The sequence below is a fragment of the Adiantum capillus-veneris genome, chromosome 14, assembly GCF_014529385.1.
Source record: "Adiantum capillus-veneris isolate H3 chromosome 14, ASM1452938v2, whole genome shotgun sequence".
Classification (NCBI taxonomy): Eukaryota; Viridiplantae; Streptophyta; class Polypodiopsida; order Polypodiales; family Pteridaceae; genus Adiantum; species Adiantum capillus-veneris.
Genome location: NC_140944.1, coordinates 70127027 through 70136350, shown reverse-complemented (window position 1 = coordinate 70136350; position 9324 = coordinate 70127027).

The window sequence follows — 9324 nt, the reverse complement described above, 5'->3', positions numbered from 1 at the left end:
GCCCGATAGCAGGCACACAAACGTTTTGGAGAATCCACAATCACTGTACACAATCTGCTTCGATTGCACGCACACACACGTCACACAATACTTCTCTCTTGATCTCTCTTTGCACCACACAAGTCCCGATTCGGGGAAAACACACACACACACACACTCACGCACACAATGTCTGCACACACAAGGGGCAAAACCACACGACGAGTAGAGAGGAGGGCGGGGGGGGGTTTGGGGGAATCGACAACAAGACGAACAAAAGGGTGAGCTTCGTTCTTCTCCAAGTTTGAATACAACAGGATCTCCTCCTTCTTTGTCCGTACTTGCTCTCTACAAGGTCCGTGTCCCCAAAAAATGCAAAAAACACGCCTCTTATAGGCCAACCCGCTAATTTGGGCTCCCTTCTCTTAAAAAAAAAATCAAGTACACGCTTTATTTTTAGCTCAGCTACACCTCAGCTGTCCATTTTCTCTTGGCCGTCTTGGGGCTCAAGGCTTGTGAGCTACCCCTTAGGAAGGGAGGGGGGGCTGGGGCGGGGGGGGATGTCACAGCGGCGTGACAACCACCCGCGTGACTTCTCCCCTCAATAAACAAATAGCCTCGCGGAGGCGCCATGAGAACACTCCCCATAGGGGGCTTGCCATGTTAGCACCAAAACGCATGCCACCAAACAGCCATGGGACCGCCTCTGTTACGCTAAAACCCCCGCCGTGCACCTTGTGGAGCACCCAGCACCGACCTATGCGGATCCCCATGACCAAGGGAGCTCCACGACCCCCTCTTCTTTGTGATACACCCTAATATGCTCATCCCATGCTCTGATCACTTCCCACTACATGTGGGTTTTTTATGGCCACATGGAACCTCCACGACACACCATGCCCATAAGCTCCACAAAATCCACCCAATATATCACGTGCCATATAAAGAATTGTTTTTCTCCCTACTTTGGATTGTCCCCATTCCTTGCTTACTGGTCTGATTATCGAGGCGCAAAGCTCCACCTGTAGACTTAGTTCTCAGCTTGAACCTGTATCGATCCTGATGCTTCTTGAATTTGCCGGGCCCTCAAACGACACACTCGAAAATTGGCAAAAAGTCATCTGCTACCACACTGCCAACAATTGCCACCATTTTAAAACTCCTATATTGCCGATCCGGACTTCGATTGATGTGTGGTCAACTCCTATGGCCTCCACATACTGCATACCTTGCATACAAACCCTGGCGAGGCTACGAAAACCCCTGATGTCACATCGGTGTGACAACCACCATCGGCGTGACTTCTCCCCTCAATAAAAGAAATGGCCTCTCGGAGGCGCCATGAGAACAGTCCCCATAGGGGGCTTGCCATATCAGCACCAAGACACATGCCACCGAATAGCCACGGGAGTACCTCTGCTACGCTAAAACCCCCGCCGTGTGCCTTGTGCAACGACCTATGCGGATCCCCCATGGCCAAGGGAGCTCCACGAGCCCCTCTTCTTTGTGATACACCCTAATATGCTCATGCTCTGCACTATATATCCCATGCTCTGATCACTTCCCACTACATGTGGGTTTTTTGATGGCCACATGGAACCGCCACAGCACACCATGCCCATAAGCTCCACAAAATCCACCCAATATATCACGTGCCATATAAAGAATCGTTTTTCTCCCTGCTTTGGACTGTCCCCATTCCTTGCTTGCCGATCTGATTATCGAGCTGCAAAGCCCCACCTGTAGACCTAATTCTCGGCTTGAATCCGTATCGTTCCCGATGCTTCTTGAATTTGTGGGGCCCTCAAACGACACACCCCAAAATTCGCAAAAAGTCATTTGCTACCACACTGCCATCAATTGCCACCATTTTAAAACTCCTATCTTGCCGGTCTGAACTTCGATTGATGTGTGGTCAACTCCTATGGACTCCACATACTGCATACCTTGCATACAAACCCTGGCGAGGCTACGAAAACCCCGGATGTCACAACGACGTGACAGCCACCCACGTGACTTCTCCCCTCAATAAAAGAAATGGCCTCCCGGAGGCGCCATGAGAACACTCCCCATAGGGGGCTTGCCATGTTAGCACCAAAAAGCGTGCCACCGAACAGCCAAGGGACCACCTCTGCTACGCTAAAACCCCCGCCGTGCGCCTTGTGCAGCACCCAACAGCGACCTATGCGGATCCCCCATGGCCAAGGGTGCTCCACGAGCCCCTCTTCTTTGTGATACACCCTAATATCTCACGCTCTGCACTATATATCCCATGCTCTGATCACTTCCCAGTGCATGTGAGTTTTTTGATGGCCACATGGAACCGCCACGGCACACCATGCCCATAAGCTCCACAAAATCCACCCAATATATCACGTGCCATATAAAGAATTGTTTTTCTCCTTGCTTTGGATTGTCCCCATTCCTTGCTTACTGGTCTGATTATCAAGCCACAAAGCCCCACCTTTAGACCTAGTTCTCAGCTTGAATCTGTATCGATCCCTATGCTTCTTGAATTTGCGGGGCCCTCAAACGACACACCCCAAAATTGGCAAAAAGTCATCTGCTACCACGTTGCTAGCAATTGCCACCATTTTAAAACTCCTATCTTGCCGGTCCAGACTTCAATTGATGTGTGGTCAACTCTTGTGGCCTCCAGATATTGCATACCTTGCATACAAACCCTGGCGAGGCTACGAAAACCCTTGATGGCACACCGAGTGAGACGACCAAACCAATGAGACTTTAGCTGGTTATATCTTGGCAACCAGGACTCCGATCATTGATATGAAAAGACCGACATGCACCATATGATGAACAATTTAGACCCATGCATCCATTTCAGCTATGATCCTTCATTTGTAGTTGTCCAATCTGGTACGGATCTGCAAACCACTTTGACATTCAAGTTGCCATAACTTCCACTTTGTAGCTTCCTTTGAGGAGCCGATTGGACCAGCTTGTAGACCATACTAAGGGCCACCTTTGGCACTCCCATCTTTATACTTTTCACCCTTTTACCATGCACTTATGATAGACACCATATCAGAGAATTCTGGCTCAGAAAACCACACGTAACATACATATCTAATGCTCATTGCCTGCTTTAAATCCCCACTGGTGCTTAATCCCTTTTGATCATGCCTTGAGAGTCAACAAAACCCTGCTTTGCACTCTTTGTATCATCGACCACCTTTAGCTGCACCATCATAGCACCTCGATGGCAAAATAAAAGTCGTCTTTAGCTTATCCTCTAAAGCAATATCAATCTGGAAATAACCTAAAAAGCCATTCATAATAGAATACCGCTCATGCTTGTAACTTGGTTTACAATTTCATCCTAGAATGGCAAAGAGTAGTGGTTTTGCTTGGTAGCAGCATTTAATGGCTTATAATATACACATACCCTCCATTTTCTGTTCTTCTTCGGTGTAATAACAATAGGGAAACCCACTTAGCTTCCTTCACTGGATAGATGATACCTGCCTCAAGTAACTTGTTGATTTCTTGCCATAGAGCCTCCTTCTGACTATCTCCCAACCTCCATAGCTTATGTGCCCTTTACTTGCATCCGTCTTTGAGCAGTATCCGATGATCCACCCCTTCGGTTCCCTGTAATCTTTGTACTCCATGGCAAACAAATTGGGATAGGATGCACATCATTCCACGTAGACTTCCTTCTCCTGCTTGGTTAAATCTTCACCCAACATACCTTCAACCTCTTTAACCTCAAGATCGCAAATTGAAACTTGTATATCTTCACTGGTCTTGATAGAATCGATTGTGACTCTAATATTTAGCTTCAACAAGTCTTCATCACTCTCCTCCTCTCCAACACTGGTTGACCCTTCATTATAAGTCAAATCTCTCTCATACTCATAGCTGGTACTTGAACCTTGTCTATCATCTTTGGCCCCTGGGTGAAAGTGGCTCTTCCTGGTCTTCAAGTCAAGCACTATTTGTCCACCATTCTCTCGATCTGGCAAGGTAAACCCCTCGTTTCCCAATCGTGTTTGGCCCCAATTTCCAACAACCACGATCTTCCCAAGATGATTGGGTAAGCCTTTTCACTTGCTTTCGTAACAAAGAAGGCAATGAGGCAATCAATTCCCATAACTTTTGCCATCACATCTTGGGCCACTCCCAAACATTGAGCTTTGGCATGGTTGGCCATCCTCATGTGCACATTGGTGGATCTTAATACAGACTTGATGTCGATATCCTTCATAGCAATCTCTATTAGCACACAAACCTGGGCACCACCATCAATATAGGCTTGCATCTACTTCTTCCTTTCAATCAAAGCCTCCACCAATGGAAGCACATCAATAGGACTCCCCACCCTTAGGGCTAAATTTTGTACACCATCCTCTTGCACAGGGAAGTCTTGTGCTAGCACTGGTAGACCAATGTCTCCTCAATTTGGGGTTTAATGCAAGCAACTACTCAAAAGTGATATTAGCCTCTTGGATTTAAACATCACTCACCAGATCGTACTCCGGATGACCTCGCCTCAACTGGGAGTCGGCCTGCTTGATCTTCTACCATCGTCTTCTTTTACTCCACTTTGGATGCTCTTTACCCTCATTTACTTTCTCTCTGCCTTTCCTAGCCCTGGTCTGTCATTCTGTCTAAGTTTCCCTTTCGCCTCTTGCTCTTTTGTTGGCCATAACATCAACTTCCTGCTTGTCAACTCCAATGATGTTAACTCTAGGCACTTCATCATTACCTGTCTGGTGGAGCAGGTGGTGATTGGGTTTCTTGTTGTTTATCGCTTCTACAATCTATTTAAACCCTCTGTGTAAGGCGGCATATGAATTTTTTTGGAAAAAAGAAACCATATACTCTTTTGACCCTTGTACAAGGTAAGTTGGTTACTTTCTCTAAACCTTGGAGGGAATATGGTTCCGTGGAATTCATCAGACCCGATCAGTATTAATTTGGATTATTTGAATCTCCTTCCAAAGCATAAAACCATGTCTTTTCTCTCCTTGCATCAGCAGTGGAATCATCTGCATCTTGTTATCCTCGTTTGGCATATGCAACAACAACATATACAGCTTGAAATCGGCCATCCACTCCTTCGGATCTTCTTCTTAGGTGAAAATTGGTTTGTAGACTCGTGCTAAGATCCTTTCTTTATGAAAAAATTGCTTATTTGATCAAAACTGAAGAGCTATTAGATGCTCCTCCATGAGGGCACCAAAAGATGGAGAGAGGGAATGGGAACACACCCGAAAACACACACAAATGCCTCTCTACACCCTAGGGCACTCACAACACCCCATTCCTCTTGAATTCACCTTAAAAACTTCACAATTTCAACCACAGACGCCTGCAGCCCTATATCAGGTACACAAATGTTTTGGAGAATCCACAATCACCGTACACAATTTTCTTTAGTTGCATGCACCACATGCACACAATACTTCTATCTCGCTCTATGTTTGCACCACACACGTCATGGTTCGGGGGACACACGCACACGCACACGCACACGCACACTCACACGCACACGCACACGCACACGCACACGCACACGCACACACACACACACACACACACACACACACACACACACACACACACACACACACACACACACACACACACACACACACACACACATGGCTGATTACACCAAGTTGCTATTTCCTTGATATAAATTTGCTCGACCTGTTGGTCTGGGGCACCTTTAGTGAATAACTCTCTTAAATTCACTAAGTATTGTATATACTGGTACTAGTACTGGTACTAACTTGTTCTACTAGATTATACCGGTACTGGTACTGGCACTCTACACTATTGATACTGCTATACTAGTACTAGTAGTTGTGGTGTACTGGTATTGTATATACTGGTATAGGTACTGGTACTTATATTACTGATATTGCTGGACTATACTGGTACTGGTACTGGTACACATATACACACACATGGTTGGTTATTGCCTATTGCCATTTCCCTATATAATTCGCTGGAATTGTTGGCCTGGGGTACCTTTGGTACTGACTGGTACTATTGGGCTATATTGGTAATGGTAATGGCACTATACACTACTCATGTTGACACTGCTATACTGCTATACTAATACTGGTACTGATAGGTTGAATTGGTACTGTATATACTGGTACTAGTACACACACACATGGCTGGTTATTGGTACTGTATATACTGGTACTAGTACACACACACACATGGCTGGTTATTGCGTGTTTCCATTTCCCTGGTATAATTTGCTAGAAATGTTAAGCTTGGGGTACCTTTGATACTGACTGGTATAACTGGACTATACTACTACTGGTAATGGACACTATACACTACAAATACTGATACTGCTATAACTAGTACTGGTATACTGGTACACTGGACTATATTGGTACTGGTATTGGTACACACGACTCACACACTCATATACTACTGTTTCCCTGGTATAATTAGCTAGAAATTGGCTGGGCTGATACCTTTGGTGAAGAATTGGCGTAATTGCACTAGAAAATATTTTAAGGTGGTACATAAATGGTACCAACCCTTAGTTATTAAAAGGGTTTAAGAGCGGCTACCTGGCTTTGTAAATGATTGTCTATCATCTTATTATGATTGGCTCCCTCTACGAGTCTACAATTTTTGCCTTAGCGCTCTCTCTTATCTCTCTCTCTGTCTCTCTCGACTCTCTCATCATCTCTCACCTCTCCATCTCTCCTCTCTCTCTCTCTCCTCTCTCTCTCTCTCTCTCTCTCCCCTCCCCCACCCCCCTTCTCCCTCCCTTCTCTCTCTCTGTACAAGGCGATGCTGGTGCACCTTCCCCCTATTGAAAGAGACGGCTATGAAGGACGGTGGCTATCTACTCCAAACCCTATAAAAAGGTGTGCTTTACATGCTCACTTAGCATTGGCTGTTTGTGTGTTCTTGGGAGTTATTGTTTGTACATTAGAATTGTGAAGGTTTTACCTGCAAGGGGTAATTCCAAGTGTCGATAAGGCAAAGAGTAAGGATAAGCAAGCTATTGTGGAGCTGGCTGCTCCGACTCAATCTCAGGTGACGTGTTGGCATTGTAATGGATTGTAGTCCGAACTAATTGATGGGTTGTGATTCACGTGTTGGTATGGAAAACTCTCATGCATATGACGGTAGAGGTACTTTAATGGAAACTTCTGATGAGATGTTTTGTATTTGCAGCACTAGTTTTTTACTCACCTTGTGAGTTAGGAATTGCTTTTTCCTATCAATCAAATGCATGTATATGAACACCCTTTCGGTGTCTACGACTTTGGCTTAAAATTCACTGTTGAATTTAGGGATATTTGTCACAATGAATTTCTACGGTTGGTTATAAGCATGTGAAGAAGCATTGATAAGTTGTATCTTCTTAAATGTGATCTTGGAAGGTGGGTATTGATAGAGGTTTTGCATAAATATTTGGTGTATGACCCTAATAGTGGGGTTGACACACTTGTGGAGCGTTAGACAACAGCCTGTATGGACTAGCCTTATCTCATGAGATCTTGCAAAGCTAAAAGGGCTCCAAATGGTTTTTTTTCTCTTGTATATGAAAACATCTCTGAATATATGAGTAGCTTCACATTTCTTATTATTTATCTTTAAAAACATTTTAGTTGGGTGACATCTATAACATGTGGGAGATCCATGCATCACTTGCATACGATGCCAATGCTAAATGATTGTTGTGTGTTTTCCATGGGTGCAAGTGAGGGTTACCTTCTCAACTATGGTTTTCAAAGTTCCTTGGCTGGAAGGTGCGGACTATTATATCCTCTGGCTCTTGATTTTAGCACTGGTGTCTAAAGACTGTTCTGTATTATGAATGGGAATTATACCTCCTTTTCATTGACATAGTTTCTAGTGTCTTTTGTGATCTGAAAGGATTCTTTGGTGTATATGTTATATTGTTTTTGAAACACACACACACCAACACCGCACAACAAGGGGCAAAAAAACACGATGGAGTAGAAAAGGTGGAAAGAGGGGACTGGCAAGGAAATGAACAAAAGGGTAAGCTTCATTCTTCTCCAAGCTTGAGTACAACAAGATCTCCTTCTTCTTCCTCCTTACTTGCTCTCTAAAAGAGTTGTGTCCCCAAAAAATGCAAAAAAATGCCTATTATAGGCTAGCCCGCTAAATGGGGCTCCCTTCTCTTTTTTTAATCAAGTACATGCTCTATTTTTAGCTTGGCTACGCATGAGCCATCCCTTTCTTTCGGCCGCCTTTGGGGCGTTCAAGGCTTGTGAGCTACCCCTTAGGAACCCACGGCGGGGGGGGGATGTCACAGTGGCGTGACAACCACCCGCGTGACTGCTCCCCTCAATAAAAGAAATGGCCTCTGGAGGTGCTGTGAGAACACTCCATATGGGGCTTGCCATGTCAGCACCAAAATGCATTCTGCTGAACGGCCATTGGACCAACCCTGCTACACCAAAACTGCCGCCACGTGCCCCATGCAACGCCCAACAGTGCCTTGGGCAAATCCTCTATGACCAAGGGAGCTTCACGAGCCCCTCTTCCCTTTGATTTTCCCTTATATGCTCATGCTCTGCACTATATATCCCATGCTCCGATCACTCCCCACTGCATGTGGGTTTTTGATGGCCATGTGGCATCACCATGACACACCATGCCCATACGCTCCACAAAATCCACCCAATATATCACGAGTTCCATATAAAGAAATGTTCCTCCCCCCCCCCCCCCCCCCCCCCCCCCCCCCCCCCCCCCCCTTTGGACTGTCCCCATTCCTTACTTACCAGTCTGATTTTTGAGCCGCAAAGTCCCACCTATAGACCTGATTCTCGGCTTCAATCCGTACAAATCTCGATGCTTCTTGACTTTGCGGGGCCCTTGAACGATGGGCCTTAAATTGGCACAAAGTCATCTGCTACCACAGTGTTCGCAACTACCACCATTTTCAAACTCCAATATCTTGTCGGGTCGGACTCCGATTGATGTTCTGTCTCCTATGGCCTCCATATACCGCATTTCTTGCATAGAGACCGTGGCGAGGATGACAAAACCCATGATGGCACACCGACTGAGGCGACTAAACTGGCACAAAACTGGCCTCTTTAGCTGGCAATAATTTGGCAACCAAGACTCCGATTGTTGATCCAAAAGATCGACATGCACCATATGATGAGCACTTCACGTCCATGCATCCACTTCAGCTCTGATCCTTCATCTGCAATTGTCCAATTTAGTACGAATCTGCAAATCATGTTGACCTTCATGTTACCATAACTTCCAGCCCATAGCTCCATTTGAGGAGCCGTCTAGACCAACTTGTAGACCATACTGAGGGCCACCTTTGGCACTCCCATTTTTGTACTTTCA